We start from the raw sequence: 18,072 nt of genomic DNA, 5'->3' as shown, positions 1-18,072 counted from the left end.
TGCTCAAGTGTCCTCAACATTCAAAATGATTTTCAAATGTTTTAATTTTTCTGCACGTCATTGTTTAGCCTTCATGTTGTTTAGATGCAATGTTTATCAAAAATTCGGACGTTTTTTGCAAACAAAACAGTAAAAGTAAAAACAAGAGAGCAATTTATCTGAATAACGACTTTTATTGATTGAAAGTGTGCCTGAAAAGGCAAATACATTGGGAAGCAATTCCTAGGAAGAGGTAATTGCGCACAAAAGGAAAATAAACTATCCTAATGGCAATGTGAACACGGCATCCACTGTTTCCCAACTCCGTTATAACTCATAGATCATCAGTTTCCTCCCAATTCCTTGCTTTCTGAGAAGACTGATTGGACCGATCACATCTGTCGAGATGGCAGCTGACGAAGCATGATGAAATACAGATTACTCAAACTGCAGTCTTCGCTTTAATCCCTCTTTTGGCTGGATCGCCCTTTCGGGTTTTCAATCCACCGGGATACCCATTTTTGCCTAAGCCGCCCTTGCGGGTTTTCGACTTACCGGGTGTACATTTTTTCATTTTTATCCCTAACTTTTGCCCGAACCTTTTCTTTCTGTTTTTGGTTCGCCGGGATGCCCATTTTTGCCTGGACTCTTTTATTCTTTTTGTTCAGCGGGTCAATTTATGCGAAGTATTTTTTGACTACATCTGAGTTAACAGGGGAAGGAAAATCTTCACCATCCATAGTTGTAAGCATCAAGGCTCCACCGGAGAAGACCTTCTTCACAACATATGGACCTTCGTAATTAGGAGTCCACTTGCCCCTGTTATCTGTACCGGGAGGAAGGATCCTCTTCAGAACTAGATCGCCAGTCTGAAATGTCCGAGGACGCACTTTCTGATCAAAGGCTCGCTTCATCCTTCTCTGGTATAACTGCCCATGGCACACAGCTGCTAACCGTCTTTCTTCGATAAGGCTTAACTCATTAAACCTTGTACGAATCCACTCGGCTTCATCCAGCTTGACATCCAATAATACCCTCAGAGAAGGGATCTCCACTTCAACTGGTAGGACTGCTTCCATACCATACACAAGGGAGTAGGGGGTTGCTCCGGTCGACGTACGTACTGAAGTACGGTACCCATGCAAAGCGAAAGGCAACATCTCGTGCCAATCCTTGTACGTAACGACCATTTTCTGCACAATCTTCTTGATATTCTTGTTAGCTGCCTCTACAACACCGTTCATCTTTGGTCTGTAAGGAGAAGAATTGTGATGTTCGATCTTGAAATCTCTGCACAGTTCCTTCATCATCTTGTTGTTGAGATTTGAACCATTGTCAGTGATGATTCTCTCAGGGACTCCATAACGACAGATGATTTCTTTCTTGATGAACCGGGCAACCACTTGTTTGGTGACGTTGGCATAGGAAGCTGCTTCTACCCATTTGGTGAAGTAGTCGATCGCAACCAAGATGAAGCGATGTCCATTAGAAGCAGTAGGCTCTATCTTCCCAATCATATGAATGCCCCACATGGCAAACGGCCAAGGCGAGTTCATGACATTCAACGGGCTTGGTGGTACATGCACCTTATCAGCATAGATTTGACACTTATGGCATTTCCGAGCATATTTGAAGCAATCGGATTCCATAGTCATCCAATAATATCCGGCTCTCAGCAATTTCTTTGACATTGCATGACCACCAGCATGGGTACCAAACGAACCCTCGTGCACTTCTTGCATTAACATGTCTGCTTCGTGTCTATCCACGCATCTGAGCAAGACCATGTCAAAGTTCCTCTTGTATAGCACATCATCCTGATTCAGATAGAAGCTTCCAGCCAGCCTTCTCAGGGTCTTCTTATCATTCTTCGACGCACCCTCAGGATACTCTTGAGTCTTGAGGAAGTTCTTGATGTCATAATACCACGGTTTCTCGTCAATAGCAACAACAGACTCGGCTGCAAACACATACGCAGGCCTCTCGAGTCGATTCACAGCAATATGTGGTACATGGTTCCACCAATGAACCTTTATCATAGAGGATAAAGTAGCCAAAGCATCAGCCATCTGATTCTCGTCCCGGGGGACATGATACAACTTCACCTTCTTGAAGAACGTCAGTATTCTTCTGGTGTAATCTCTATACGGAATCAAATGCGGCTGGTTCGTATTCCAATCTCCATTGACCTGATTGATCACTAAAGCAGAATCTCCAAAAATGTCAAGTGTTTTGATCCTCAGATCAATGGCTTCTTCTATCCCCATGATACAAGCCTCGTACTCAGCTTCATTGTTGGTGACGTCGAAAGTCAATCTGGCAGAGAAAGGTATATGAGCACCTTTGGGATTGATCAACACTGCCCCAACACCGTTACCGTTCATATTCACAGCCCCATCAAACATCAGTGTCCACTTGTCATCAGGATCTGGTCCTTCCTCGACAAGCGGCTCTTCACAGTCTTTCATCTTCAGATACATGATGTCTTCATCAGGGAATTCAAACATCATAGGCTGATAGTCGTCGATCGGTTGCTCGGCAAGATAGTCGGACAAAATACTACCTTTGATGGCCTTCTGTGACGTGTACTGAATGTCGTATTCCGTTAAGATCATCTGCCAACGAGCAACACGTCCGGTGAGAGCTGGCTTCTCAAAGATGTATTTTACTGGATCCATCCTAGAAATCAACAGAGTAGTATGGTTCAACATATACTGCCTTAGTCGGCGAGCAGCCCAGGCCAAAGCACAGCAAGTTTTCTCGAGCAGTGAATATCTTGTTTCACAGTCGGTAAACTTTTTGCTTAGGTAGTATATGGCATGCTCTTTTCGACCAGACTCGTCATGCTGACCCAATACACACCCCATCGAAGTTTCGGTGACTGACAGGTACATTATCAATGGTCTCCCTGGAACTGGAGGAATCAGGATTGGAGGTTTCTGTAAATACCCCTTAATTTTGTCAAAAGCTTTCTGACAATCATCATTCCATTTGATCGCCTGATTTTTCCTGAGCAGTTTGAAAATTGGTTCACATGTGGCAGTTAGATGAGATATGAACCTTGCAATGTAGTTCAACCTCCCTAAAAACCCACGGACTTGCTTTTCCGTTTTCGGTTCAGGCATCTCTTGAATAGCTTTGACTTTAGCTGGATCGACCTCAATCCCTTTCTCACTGACAATGAAGCCTAAAAGCTTCCCTGATCTCACCCCAAACGTACACTTGTTCGGATTCAGCCTCAGTTTGAATTTGACCAGTCTGTCAAACAACTTCTGCAAATTAACCAAGTGCTCCTCTTCTGTCTGCGACTTCGCAATCATATCATCCACGTACACTTCAATTTCATTGTGCATCATGTCATGAAAGAGAGTCGTCATTGCCCTCTGATAGGTAGCACCGGCATTCTTCAGCCCAAACGACATCACTTTGTAGCAGAACGTGCCCCAAGGTGTAATGAATGTCGTCTTTTCCATGTCCTCTGGCGCCATCTTGATCTGGTTATAGCCTGAGAAACCGTCCATGAAAGAGAATACCGAGGATTGAGCCGTATTATCCACCAATACATCAATGTGAGGTAATGGGAAATCATCTTTCGGACTCGCCCTATTCAAATCCCGGTAATCGACACACATTCTGACTTTGCCATCCTTCTTTGGCACGGGAACAATGTTGGCAACCCACGGTGGATAACTGGTAACAGCCAGAAAACCTGCATCCCACTGCTTCTGAACCTCTTCCTTGATCTTGACAGCCATGTCAGGACTAGTTCTGCGAAGCTTCTGCTTGACCGACGGACACTCTTCTCTGAGAGGTAACCGATGCACCACAATGTCTGTATCCAACCCAGGCATATCTTGATATGTCCAGGCGAATATTTCCACATATTCTCTTAGCATCTCAATTAGCCTCCTTTTGACAGAGTCTTCTAAAGCAGCCCCAATCTTGATCTCTCTTCTGGCGTCCTCAGTACCCAGATTAACAATCTCCAACTCTTCCTGATGAGGTTGGATGACCCTTTCCTCTTGCTTCAGTAGTCTGACCAATTCTGCAGGGAGTTCACAGTCTTCCTCACTCTCCTCTTCAGCTTGGTAGATGGGATTATCAAAATCATATGGAGCCATAACAGAGTCGCTCACAGTGGATGCCAAAATATCACTTCTGCATGTTTAATGTTTTGTTTTTAGAAAAAGATTCCAATAAAGTCACGAAAAACAAAAAACATTGCCATTTTTATTATTTTTGAAAAAAGTGAAAACAAAATAGAAAGACAAAGATCTCAAAATTTGATTGCAAAACGTCCTTTATTTATAAACATTGTAAACATGATGTGGCCCTACAATGAACCACTACGCCTTGGGCGGAACGTAGGGTTTTCATGCAAAATGAAAAAACAAAAGAAAATTACTCTGTCAGTAGAGTAACTTGGACCACTTCTTCAGCCGTCCAATTGTTGACAGATTCCCCAGGTGCACAAGGGCGGACCCAGATGTCCAAATCACAATAACTGTCTTCACCATCAGTAGCAAAGACATCTCCATGGTTCATCAGCCCAACGCTGGTAAAGGTGCTCGGACATGCTTGTACGCTCTGCTCTGCTTGGAGAGGCTCATACCCAATGCCGAATTTGTCTTCTTTAACCGGCAAGTCAACCATCTTGCCCCAACCTTCAGCTCTGCCAGAGTCTACAACTTCCTTGGCCTGCTTGTACGATGTAATCGAAGCACCTGGCTTCCTCTGCTCAGCACAAGCTACCCCTTCAAGCGCCACAGTCTCAAATGCCTGGCACAGGGTTTCGTGGATCTCGCCATCTACCTCAACATACTTGAATGAGGAGAGATGACTCACCAGAATTTCTTCTTCGCCACATACGGTCACAATTTGACCGTTCCAGACATACTTGAGCTTTTGGTGGAGAGTCGACGAGACTGCCCCAGCGGCGTGTATCCAAGGACGCCCTAACAGACAGCTATAGGCAGGCTGAATGTCCATCACATAGAAGATGACATCAAACACTTCCGGACCTATCTTCACCGGCAAAGTGACTTCACCAAACACAGATCGTTTGGATCCGTCAAAAGCACGCACAATGAGGTCACTGGGAGTGAGCACAACCCCCTCAACATCGATCTTCTTCAAGATCTGCTTGGGTAGGACATTCAGGGACGACCCGGTGTCTACCAGCACGTGAGACAAAACAGCACCTTTGCACTCCATAGTGATGTGCAAGGCTTTGTTATGATTACGTCCCTCAGGCGTTAGGTCTAAGTCAGTGAAACCTACACCGTGCCTGGTGCTCACATTGGCTAGTACACCCTCCAACTGGTTGACGGAAATCTCTTGCGGGACGTACGCCATGTTCAGCATCTTCAACAAAGCGTCCCGGTGTGCCTCAGAGCACAGCAGCAGAGAGAGTATTGAAATTTTGGACGGAGTCTAATTGAGCTGATCTACAATCTTGTAGTCACTCTTCTTGATGATTTTCATGAACTCCTCGACGTCCTTATCAAAAGAACCCTCAGCCTCCTTCTGAGCCGGTTCCTCGTCAACCACAGCTTGTTTACCCTTAGCCCTAGCAGATGCTTCAGCATTAGCATCTCTCAAAGGCTGAGGAGCAAACAGTCGTCCACTCCTAGTGAAACCTCCTGGCCCTCCAACATTGTCCACCACCGGACTTGCAACCACAGGAGTCCTCACTGGAGCACTGATTGTTACTGGCGCTTGTACCACTGGCCTTGTCTGATTACCAGCCCTTCTATCATTGCGATAGGCGTTGTCATACCTCCAAGGAACAGCCCTACTATTTTCAACTCGTCCTCTGCCAGACGCCACAATAGTAGTTGGTGCACTGATGGTTACCGGCGCAGGAATGGTAACTGGAGTATTGCTTGTTGTCGGTGCACTGACAGCCCCTCGTCCTCGTCCTTCAGACGACTTGAAATATATGGTAACAGTAGATACTGACCCATTACTTTTAACAGCCCGGCTGAACTGGAGACAGCCTTCATCAATCAGTTTCTGAATACCAGCTTTCAGCTGGTCACACCCATTAACAACTTCTGCACAGTCCAAACACTCTTCATTACAACCTGGGTCAACACCCTCTTTCAGCAAACGGCCCTTTACTGTCAACAGAGAAGTCTGAACATCTTCAACATCAACAACCAAATCTTCAGCCTCTCCCCCTTCAACATTGTTAACCCTATGCCCACCATGCTGAGGCATAGGATTGTTCACTACGTTTGGCACTGGAGCAAAGTTGATCGCTTTAGCATCGATCAAGTCTTGAACTTTATGTTGCAGAGCTCGGCATCTCTCAGTATGATGGCCTGGTGCCCCAGAATGAAAGTCACAGCGAACGTTCGCATCATACCCAAGCGGCAATACTGTTGGAGTAGCCATTGTACGCAACTCCACGAAACCCAATCTGAGCAACTCAGGCAAAAGCTCAGCATACGTCATGGGTAACGGGTCAAATCTTCTATTAGACTGCAGACCCTGTCTCGGCTGATAGGGACGTTGCTGTTGTTGTTGTGGTTGTTGTGGTTGTTGTGGTTGTTGTGGTTGTTGTGGTTGTTGTTGTGGTTGAACCCTTTGTTGTTGTTGACGAGGCTGAGGTGCAGGAATAGTCACTGCAGCCACCGGACGATATTGATCTCTGTTTGCACTTGCTCTGTACACACCCCCTCTATGTTGTACAACATTGGTCTCTCCTTCTCTCCGGCGAGGTGCCCCAGAGAAGGGTTTCTTCGAGGATGACGAAGAACCCGCATCATGAATCCTCCCAGCTTTGATTAAACTTTCAGTTCTTTCGCCACAGATGACGACGTCAGAAAAACTTCCGAATGGGCAACTTCCCATCCGGTCCATATATACACCTTGCAGAGTACTGATGAACATGTCAGTCAACTCCCTTTCCAGCATAGGGGGTTGAACTCTCGCAGCCAGTTCACGCCACCTCTGGGTGTACTCTTTAAAGCTTTCGTTATTCTTCTGACAAAGACTCTGCAGCTGAGTCCTGGTCGGAGCCATGTCCATATTATGCTTGTACTGTCTGAGGAACGCCTCACCCAGATCTCTCCAGCATCTGATGGAATCCCGCTTCAACTCCATATACCAATCCAAAGACGCCCCAGATAGGCTGTCTTGGAAGAAATACATCCACATCTTCTCATCATCAGTGTATGCGGATATCTTTCTGTAGTATGCCTGCACATGGGTGCGAGGGCAGGAGGTACCGTTGTATTTATCAAATGACGGTGCCTTGAACTTATGCGGGATTCTCAGACCTTCAACTAATCCCATGTTTGTAACATCAAAACCGAGGGAGTTTTGACATTCCATTGCCCGGATTTTCTCAGCAAGGGCCTCAACTTTGCGATCTCTCGCATCATTCCTGCCCAAAATGTCGTCGTCTTCGCTGAGCATAGTGAACAAATCCTCTTGTCTGTCAACAATCGGAATTCTGTTACGGGCTGGAACATGAATGACTCTGGCACTAGCAGCATCTGGAGCAATCGGTTGACCGTCAACTCGGATACCCCTCAACTCTTCACCTACAGCATAGTTGTTGACGGGAATAGCAGCAGCAGGAATGTCAGGAACTGGATTTCCTTCTGGTAGAGCCTGGTTGGGCGGTGGAATTGCAGCTTCTTGTCTCTGAACCAGTGCTCGGAGCTCTTCTTGGCCTTGTGCAACCCCTTGCATCATGTGCATGAACTGGGCCATGTTAGCCCTCATCTTTGCCAACTCAACTTGTACTTGATCCATGTTGCGTTGATGGTTGAGCCTCGTTGAGTAGCGGTGCGGCCTTTGATCAGCTATCCTGTCTGGACACAGGAATCAAAGTGAGAAGACTGCACGAGAGCACCTGTTTATGCAAAGATGATGCATGCAATGCTTGTGCAAATGCTTTGTTTTCAAGGAACCCTTAGGGTATTATTTGCAATATTTTGAATATTTAAACATTTTAATTGCTCATGGAAACATTTCATTCAATATATTGAGACAAAGAAATACAGCATTTTTGATTCATTACAAAGAGAAAAGGTAAATGACATCCTATGGATCCCTAGAAGCTCGGGATGCTGGAAGACGAGAAGTGCACAACTTCTTGATCTCTCTCTCATAGGCAGCCTCCATGTCAGCTTTCTCTTTCGCAAGTCGATCATACCTCCTCTTCCAGAATTTGGATGACTGAGGAAGCAGAGAAGTCCAAGTGTCGTTCGGATCGTCGATCACTCGGTGCTTGAGAAATTCGATCATAGCATCTTTCTCCTTGAGCTGCTGCAGCAATTCCTCCCTTTCACGGATCCAGGCACGCGAAAGGTCTTCTTCTCTCAACTCCTCTACACGTTGGGTAGGGAGGGTCGAAGGCCCAGCCACATCCAACGGTGTAGGTCTCGGATGATCATACGGCATCAAGTAGGCGGCAGCCCTCTGTCTGACCCAAGAGGTGTATGGCTCCAAAGCAATGCAGTTCTTTGGACCCAACTCGTTCCTACTCTTCTTGTGAATACTGCGCCAAGCACGGACAAATCTGGCTTTCAGGCCTTGGGGATCTTTACCCTCCTGGAAGAACACACCTTCTAACAGAATGCTATTAGGTTTATCCTTTAGGGGGAACCCAAGCTGACGTCGTGCGAGAATAGGATTGTAGGTAATCCCACCACATGTGCCAAGAAGAGGCACATTAGGGAATTCACCACAATAATCGATGATCTGAACGGTATCATACACGCGATCATACCAGGTGATATCATCATTGGTGAGAGATATGAGTCTCTGAGACCACCGTAGACATCCCTTGTTCTCCTTGAAAGCAACTGTCTGCGGCAAGTGCGAAATAAACCACTTGTACAGCAGGGGTAAACAGCAGACAATAACTCCTTCATTCTTCATATTCCTCAGATGCAAAGAGACATATGCATCGCCCAGCAAAGTCGGAACTGGATTAAGAACTGAGAAGATCCTAATGGCGTTCATGTCCACGAACTTGTCGAAATTAGGAAACAGCACCAATCCATAGATGAGCAGCACAAATAGAGCCTCAAAGGCATCCTCACTCATGGCCTTCCCATAAAAGGTAGCTTGGTTAATAAGGAACTCGGAAGGAAAACCCTGAATTCCGCCTTTGGTAGTCAGATTAGCTCTAATCAGATCTTCATCTATGTGCAACAGACTAGCAATCTCTCGAGCAGATGGAATACTCTCTAGGCCACTGAACGACACTTGATCCAGAATTGGAATCCCAATGAGATGAGAATACTCTTCCAAAGTTGGCAACAACTGGAAGTCCGGAAATAAGAAGCAATGATGCAACGGATCGTAGAACTGAGCCAAGGTACTCATCAACCCTTCGTCAACCTGAGTGGTGAGCAGAGGTAGAAGCTTCCCATAGCGAGCTTTGAAACCCAAGGGATCTAATACATACGATGTCAGATTCCTTAACTCTTTTACATCAGGCTGTCTGAAGCTGTACTTCTTTGTATGCCTTTTTGGTCTTTCCATGTCTGAAAATTTTGCAAATAAACCCTTTAAGTTCCTTGAAAATTTTCCCCCTTTTTTTTTTTTGATGACATGAATGCGGATGAATGCGTGAATGCATGAATGCAACAAACACACTCAAGGATCAAGCAAGGCACACCACACAAAGGTCGTGGGAAAGCTCTATGTATCCTTAATATCAATCATCCATTTTGGTGGATTTAGGTTTTCACCTTATCGACACCCAAGTTCCATTGATATTAACGGTACATGAACCGGCTCAAACATCCTTAATATCAACCAGCCACTTTGGTGGATTTTAGGTTTTACCCCTGATTCGGGATCCACTGATATTAACAATGTTTGAACGACTCAACCACGAATCATGGGTTTGTTGAGAGTCACGAGCATGGAGTCTCGGTTAAGGACCACCCAAAGGGAGTGTACTAGGGTTTAAACCTGCCAGACATGTTCTATCAGAGGTTCCCATAATCATTGTTCCATCTTTCGAATATTATCGGAGGAACGAATACTCGTATTCCAAGAATATTCTCAAGAGAAACTCTTATGAGTGTAGTATCGCGTAACAATCGTATCAGAACTGACATCTGAACGACTTCCGCACTACGATCCTAAAAATAGGCCAAGATGGGTTTGGTAAACTAAGGTCCTCGGCTTCTGCGGCACATGATTGAAAGAATAATGCCTAACCACAAATAACTTGTGTGACATTATTAGTTCAACATGACCTCCACCAAGTGAATGGGCTCGCAAGTCAACTGGCTAAGGAATACTCCACACCAGTCAACAAGACTATGCCATTCTCCTATCCTAGAGAGCACTCGAGTTCGGGTATAGAACTCATCTCACAGATCACCAAAGCAAACATCAATTGTATATCAAGCAATTCAAACATTACAATCAATACAGTGATCCCAAATTGTACAAAAATATGTCAAATAACAAATAACAATATAGCACAACAAGGGTGAAAAGTAGGCAATACCACCAAGGATTCTGGTGAGAATTCCCCAGCAGAGTCGCCACTTTTCTGTAGCGGTGTATTTGTCGCTATATGATCTATCGATTAAATCATAAGCAAGGTATACAATGAAATTTCGAGTCGCCACCGCACTTTTATTTATCCAAAGGACTGGCTAAAAAGCGAACAAAAGCCTAAGAAGTTTTACACGTAGAAAACTAATAAAAAGATCAGAGAGTCTGGGTAAGGGGTAAATTACGCAATGGGAAGGTGTTAGGCACCCACTACGTCCTAGGTACTCCTAGGGAGCCCTTTTCACACTTGTTGTAGTAAATTGTTATTTGTTATGACATAAACATTGTGCAAACATGATTGGGATAATGAGAAAGGAATATACAATTTTATTATTGGGTTTGAACGGATGAACCCGCTGCCTACGTACCTTCCATCAAAGGTAAGGATCAAAACGCCGTAGTTCGGCTAAAAGATTTCCAAAAGTTGGTGGATTCAATTTTAAACACAAGCACTGAGGCTTTTCGTTATCAATGGGAGAAAACTCGACCAAGACCAACATCCACCATGTGAGGATAGCTTCGACGCACTAGAGGGGTTAACCCTGTTTTCAGTACGGAAGTCTTATAGTCGACTCACTAAGGATAAGGTGAGGTTTACATCAACCACAATGATAATTGAAACCTATGGCTAATGCATGAAAAGATTAACAATGGACAAAGCCAAAACAAGTGAATGAGTGAAGTTAATTGATTGTGATTATGAAAGTAGAGTCAAAGTATGATTAAGATTGATTCAAAGAAGTATTATGAAATGGAGTTTGAAAAAAAGTCAGGGACTTGAGTCCAGGTTTTTAATTTGAAAAAAACATGAAGATGTTTGCACAATATCTATGTCAAGTTTGAAAAGTAAAGTGTGAAAAGGTTTAGGACATAATGAATGATGAATGGATGAAGATGGAAAGTAAAACTTCTTAGAAGGTTCACTTCTTGAAATCATATAGAGGATGATTCAAGTGTGTCCTTTGGAATGGAAATAAGTAATGATAAAATGAACAAACAAATGATACCGGATGCCACTCAATGGTCTTACTCCAATCTCACAAATAAAATCGGATACCGGATACCAATAGATTGATTTACACCAATCTCCTAAAACAGAAATGGATATCAGAGGCCACTCAATGGACTTACACTAATCTCCTAAAACAAAATGAAACCTGGATACCGGATGCCAATCTGTCTGGACTTATACCAATATCCAACATATGATCATAGGAAAGCAAATGCCAACTTGCGGGGACTTATAATTGCATCCTCACATAAACAAAGAAAGCAAAACATGGATGTCAAATGCCAATCTGTCTGGGCTTACTCTAACATACACAGTATGATCCTAGGAAAACAAATGCCAACTTGCGGGGACTTACAATTGTATCCTCACATACAAACAAACAATGCAACAAGCAAAGATAAGATGAGTGGCCAAGGTGATGGTCTTATACTCACTTCCATATCATAGGAGCAATGGCCAATGGGTGGTCTTACAATTGTCCTCAATGGGTAAACAGCAATGATAAGTCACAAAGACAAATGAGATGATTATGCATTGATGAACAATTAATGGTGATAAATGCATAAAGCATACAAGCAAACATGTGCATATGAGGTAAACAATCAATCAATGAGAATCAAACAGCACACTCTATAACCAAACAAGGAGGCTCATACAAAAGGGTTAGGCACTGAGGCCAACTGGAATAGGGTCAAAGATTGCTCTTAACCTTGCCATTGAGAGGCTAAGGTGAAGCAGATGAAAGGAGATGAGGGGTGTGCCTCATTGCTCTTATCCCTGATCAGGGAGAGCACTTGAATATCAGAAAGTGTGGGAGCTCAGAAAGATGGAGCTCTTTCCACATTAGACTCTATAGATCTTGGGTTTTGATCTCAATGCTTCAACCATGTAATGGGAGCAAGGAGAAGACTCACAGAATAGTAGGGGATAGGTTGCTTATCCCTTTGATCTACCAATTGCCTTATTAAAAGGACTTTTCCTGCTTGGGACAAAAGTAAACACACACAAGCATTGCCTCTTAAGGAGGACTTCAGACAGTTGCCTGGCCAAGTAACAGGCCAGGTCTTCCAGACTACATGAAGAAAAAGGAATTATACCTCAAAGCAAATTGCTAAATAGCAAAGCAAAGCAAGTTCAAAGAACTTAAGCAACTAAGGGTACCTGAAATAGTCAAACAAATCAGTACACAGTTCAACAGTTTAAATCAAAAGGAATTGGGAAACAACAGTCAACACAGAGGGACAGGTGTGCAAAGCACAAGACTCAAATCATATGAGTCACAACACCTACAAAACAAAGGTTAGCTCATGATATATAGTCAAGCTCAATCAAATTTGTATGATCTCTTTGAGGCATTGTTGCTTAACCTGAAACAATGAACTCAAACATAAGCCAGGAGACCTCTAGGACAAGCCTAGGGTCAAAAATAAATGAGAAAGTCAAAACAGCAAATGAAAGTCAACCAAAATCAAGTTCAAACATTTAAGAAGCGAACCCAATTGGTTTCAAGTTCATATCATGCATCATCACCATTTCACAAACAAAAGAAGGCAAAACATGGCAAAAGAGAGCACATAGAAGTCAACAGAAATACTTGGCTCAAACCCAAACATAACCAATCCCAAAAATCATCAAATAATTCATGGTCAATCACAATCCACATAATGACATGCATATAAAATTTCAGCTCAATTGGATCATGGGAAGATGGTCAATTAAAATCAGGAAGTCAAAACAATTCCAAGCATGCACAAAAAAAGTCAAACATACATGTATCAACTTCAAAAAATCATAACTAAATGAAAACAGATGAGAAATGGATGGGATCAACACCAATGCAAAGCTCAGGATGTCTAGTATGCACATGTAAAATTTCATGATCAAACAATAAGATATGAGAATTTCCCAAATGAAATGGCAAGATGTATCACACAAAGTCAACAATTGACTAGACAGGGAAGAAAAATCTCAAACAATTAAGAAAAGGCATAATTAAATCCAGGAAAAATCACAAGTCAACTAGACATATAAGAGAGGGATCATGTAAAATTTCACATTAATTGAAGGCCAGGAAGCATGTCAACAAAAATCATGAAATTGCATATCATTGGTGTGACACAAATTGTCACACCCTACTTCAAAAATTCATATCTTAACAACCTCATAAGATAAATTCAATAACTCTACATCAAAACAAACATGAATGAGTGTAGATTAACCACAAAAAATTTCAGATAAAATGGATGCATCATCACAATTTCACAAGAGGATTGGCAAAAGGTACAAAATGTGCATACATGTTAAGAACCCTAAAGCCATTAAAAATCCAGCCATCCAAAAAATCATTAAAAATCCTGATAAAATAGTAGACATTCTCATGAACATGATGCAAAAAATTCCATGATTTTTGGAGTTGAAATGAGTGAGAAATAAATTTTGTAAGTTGAGGTAACAAATTGGAATGAATGAACAACATAACATGATTTAGATAAGTCAAAGGTTGACCGAGTGGCATTTTTGTAATTACCACCCTCATTAAACAAAACGCAGCGCATCAGCCAAGCAAATGAAATGTTCTCATTGGTTGTCACCAATGGAACAGTAAAAACAAGTAGCAATACACGTGAAAACAAGGAAATCTGGGAAAGGATTAGGGTTTGGCCACAGCAACAGTAACATTCATCATCTCCAACAATCGTGGAATACTAACATGCCCAGAAATCAACAGCAAGCATACCATTCGAACAAGTGAAACATGTACATGCATAATCCAAACATGGTTTTCATGAAATCATCATCATCAAAGCAAATCGACTGAAAACATATTTGAGCATACAAATGAAAGTCCAGATTTCTCATGCATGACACAACCATTTCAAGCAATCCATAGTTCATTAGAATCAGCAAAGAGTAAACTATCATAAGCATAGCATGGATTAGAGAAAGAAGGTGGTCGAAACCTTACTTGATTTTGAAGAAAGGAGTGGAGCAGTGGTTATTTTGGCGATGCAGCTCGAAACAGATGAAGCTCTTGGTTTGAAATGATGGCTGGAGGGTGGCTTGAAGCTCAGCAACTCTTGGAAACACCAAAATCGAAAATCACCATTGTTGGATTCATGGAGAAACAGAATTTGAAATGCTATTCCAGTTGGTATTTTATGCTTAGAAACAACTCTCAATGGTGGTTAGATGATGGGACAATGAAGGATTGTTCGAGTTGTTTGGAGATTTTGAGCAGAAATTGCAAAATGTCAAAATCGAAATTGGGAGAGAATGAGAGTTTTCTGATGTGTAAAGGCTGCTGCTAGGGTTCCAATTCACAGAAAATGAAGTTATATATCACTGTTTAAGGTTGGTTAAACAAATGCTAAGCAAGGTTAACTTAAATGAAGTGAATTGCAACTTTTGCTAATTTTCCAACATGGTTCATGGAGGGTGTAAGGTCTGCACGAATTGGGCCTTGAGCATGTTTCAAATACCATCTAAAACAGATCCCAAATGGCCAAATTGTTTAAAAATTGCTAAATCAAAAAGTCAACTTTTGCACACACTTGAATTTAAATAAGACAAGTCAAAAAATGCCATTTTGATTGGCAATGTTTTAGCACATGAAATTTACATTTTTGGAAAGAGGAGATGAAATGTGGTTTGTAGGAAAAAACCCCACCAAAATTGGCCAAATGGTTCATGAGATATGGCCTTTTGAAGTTCAAGATTTTGTGAAAATGATTTGATCATATCTTGACAACCATGCATGGGAATTGAGAGTTCTTGGACTTTTTGGAAATGGGAGAACAAGATCTTCAACTTTCATGTTGGGCAAAAATTCATTTGAAGCTTGTATCATGATGTAAGTTTGGGATCAAGAAGTTTCCATTTTTGGCAGTTAAAATTACAGGTCCACTTTCTATTTTTGGAAATTTTCTGTTTGGCTTCAGATTCTTCAATGATATTGTTTGCCATGATATATGAGGCCTATTGGGACATGAATAAGCTCTCTCAAACCAAATCCATCCATCAAAACCATAAAATCAACCACAGTTGACCAAGTTTGACTTTTTAGGGTTTCTGACTGACTGTGCATGAATTGATGACTTTTGAACATCCAACCCTTGACCAAAACACTTCAAATGGACCTCCAAGTCATGTGAACTTGTTGGACCAACCCTAGGGCCTTGGCTCCTTGAGAAACACCCTTGCTTGCTTGGTTGACTGATCTCCTGATCAGTTTGACCTAATTTCTTAATTTGCTTGCACTTGAGGCAAAAGAGGCAATGCAATGCTATGCAATGGACCATGTTATGCTATGACCTAATATGAGAATATATGCACAATGATAGGTGCAAATTTGAGGTGCTACACATTCAAGGCCTTAGAGTTTCCAAGGGCTAATGCCTCTTGCTCCTTGTCCCACTCTTCTTCAGGAATTTGCATAATGATTCCACCTTTACCTGTCTTCGTTGGATGTTCCCATCCTTTGTTGACAGCTCTCCAGACCTTGCTATCCAGAGACCTCAAGAAGGCTATCATACGAGGTTTCCAGTCATCATAGTTAGAACCATCCAGCATGGGTGGTCTGTTTGAGAATTTACATCCTTGTCCATGGTACTAGAAAGTAACGCCCCTAGATCTCACCCAGAAATTAACAAGCAGGGTGCCTGCTCTAATGCCAATTGAAATTCTAGTTAACAGACTATCGATGTCACACTAAATGTTATGACATCCGATTCTGCGCAGACAGGAATGTATACAGCAGGCAAATGTAAAGTGCAGTAAATAACTCAAAGAATTGTTTACCCAGTTCGGTGACAAACACACCTACATCTGGGGGCTACCAAGCCAGGGAGAAAATCCACTATTAGTAGTATTAATTCAGGACTTAAACCAACTGTTTAATCCTATCACTTAAGACCTACCCAATGCAATTTCAATCTTAAACTAAGACCAGAGTTCCTACTCACTCCCCCTCAATCACCGTAGTGATTATAACCTTTAATTAGTTTAAAGTTAATGGCGAAGTTACACTTCAAACAACTCTTGATTGTGCTTAACAGCTTTAATCAAGAAACACAACACTCACGCTTAAAAGCTTAGAGTGACACAACACTTACAACTCAATGAACACCCTAGTCTAATGCAATCATCTAGGTGATAATTGCTTGGCTTACAAGTTAAACCTAATACAAGACACAAATAAAATACAGTAGTGAAGTATGATGGTATAATAAATTCTTCACGTTTCAAACCCCTGAGTTCTGAAAGTAGGATTGCCATCCTTTTATATTGCAACACTAAGGCCTTGTACTTGTATTTCCTAAAATTAAGGTTAAGCAAGTTAACCTTATTTCCACATATTAGGGTGCTAACAAATAGCCTATTTGTTAGGTCCATTAATTGTAGCTCAGTTGTTAGTTTCCTGGATTTTAGCTCAACTGTTGGATTCCTGAAAAATAGCCTGAGAAAAATACTGAAACAGAAAAACTAACTAGCCTACACTTTAGCATATGCTGTAAGGAATGAATGTCATAATATTCAGTTTGACGTCCAGAACATAGACCATATGCTAGGTATGTTATTCTCCTGAAAACATACTGTACTAAATGCTGAACTGTAAAAGACCAACCAGTCTATAATTCAGTATTAGCTGTCAGAGATAAATGTCATAACATTCAGTTTGACATTTAGACAATAGGCCATATGCCAGGTCTGTTATTATCCTGAAAAACAGACTGAAATAAATACTGAACTGTAGCAGAAAAACCAACCTGCCTATTATTCAGTATATGCTGTCAAGGATGAATGTCATAACATTCAGTTTGACATTCAAACAATAGGCTATGTGCCAGGTCTGTTACTCTCCTGAAAAACAGACTAAACTAAATACTGAGCTATAACAGAAAAACCAACTATTCTATAGTTCAGTATCTGCTTTAATGGATGAATGTCATAACATCCAGTTTAACATTCAGTAAATCCAGTATTAGCTAATCCTGCATCATACTACTCAAACATGACATGACATCAGTCAAGATATCAGAGTACAGTTAGTGTTTTAACATAAAATGCAGCCAATCAAACATCTACACAATGGTTCTTCAATTTGGCTCAAATAGGATTCCCTAGCAGAAAAGCACACACATCAAAAAGTTCCATGAAGTAAATCAAGAATGGACAAGAATGAGTTTAGAGATTTGGTCCTTCTAATCCATCTTCAACATTAAGGTCTTTTTACCCCAATTTTTCATAGGGAATGTCCTAGAATCTAAGTCCATTTGTCCATTTTGGCATTTGGTCCACAACAATCAAAACAAAAGCACAAGCACAATAATATATACATAATTATGTGCTCAAGTGAGCAAAAGGAAAATTGCATTAACATGAACGTGTGCTCAAATGAGCAAAGGGCAAAAGCAAATGAATAATATGTACAAGAATAGTAAATTGCATAAATGTAAAGTGCAAGAATTAAATGTTAATGGTTAATGGTTAGTGTTAGAGTTAGTGTGCCACAAGGCAATTTAGCGCTATGTTAAGCAAACGTA

The sequence above is a fragment of the Lathyrus oleraceus genome, chromosome 3 (genome assembly GCF_024323335.1).
Source record: "Lathyrus oleraceus cultivar Zhongwan6 chromosome 3, CAAS_Psat_ZW6_1.0, whole genome shotgun sequence".
NCBI classification, from domain to species: Eukaryota; Viridiplantae; Streptophyta; class Magnoliopsida; order Fabales; family Fabaceae; genus Lathyrus; species Lathyrus oleraceus.
Note: the sequence above shows the minus strand (reverse complement) of the source record.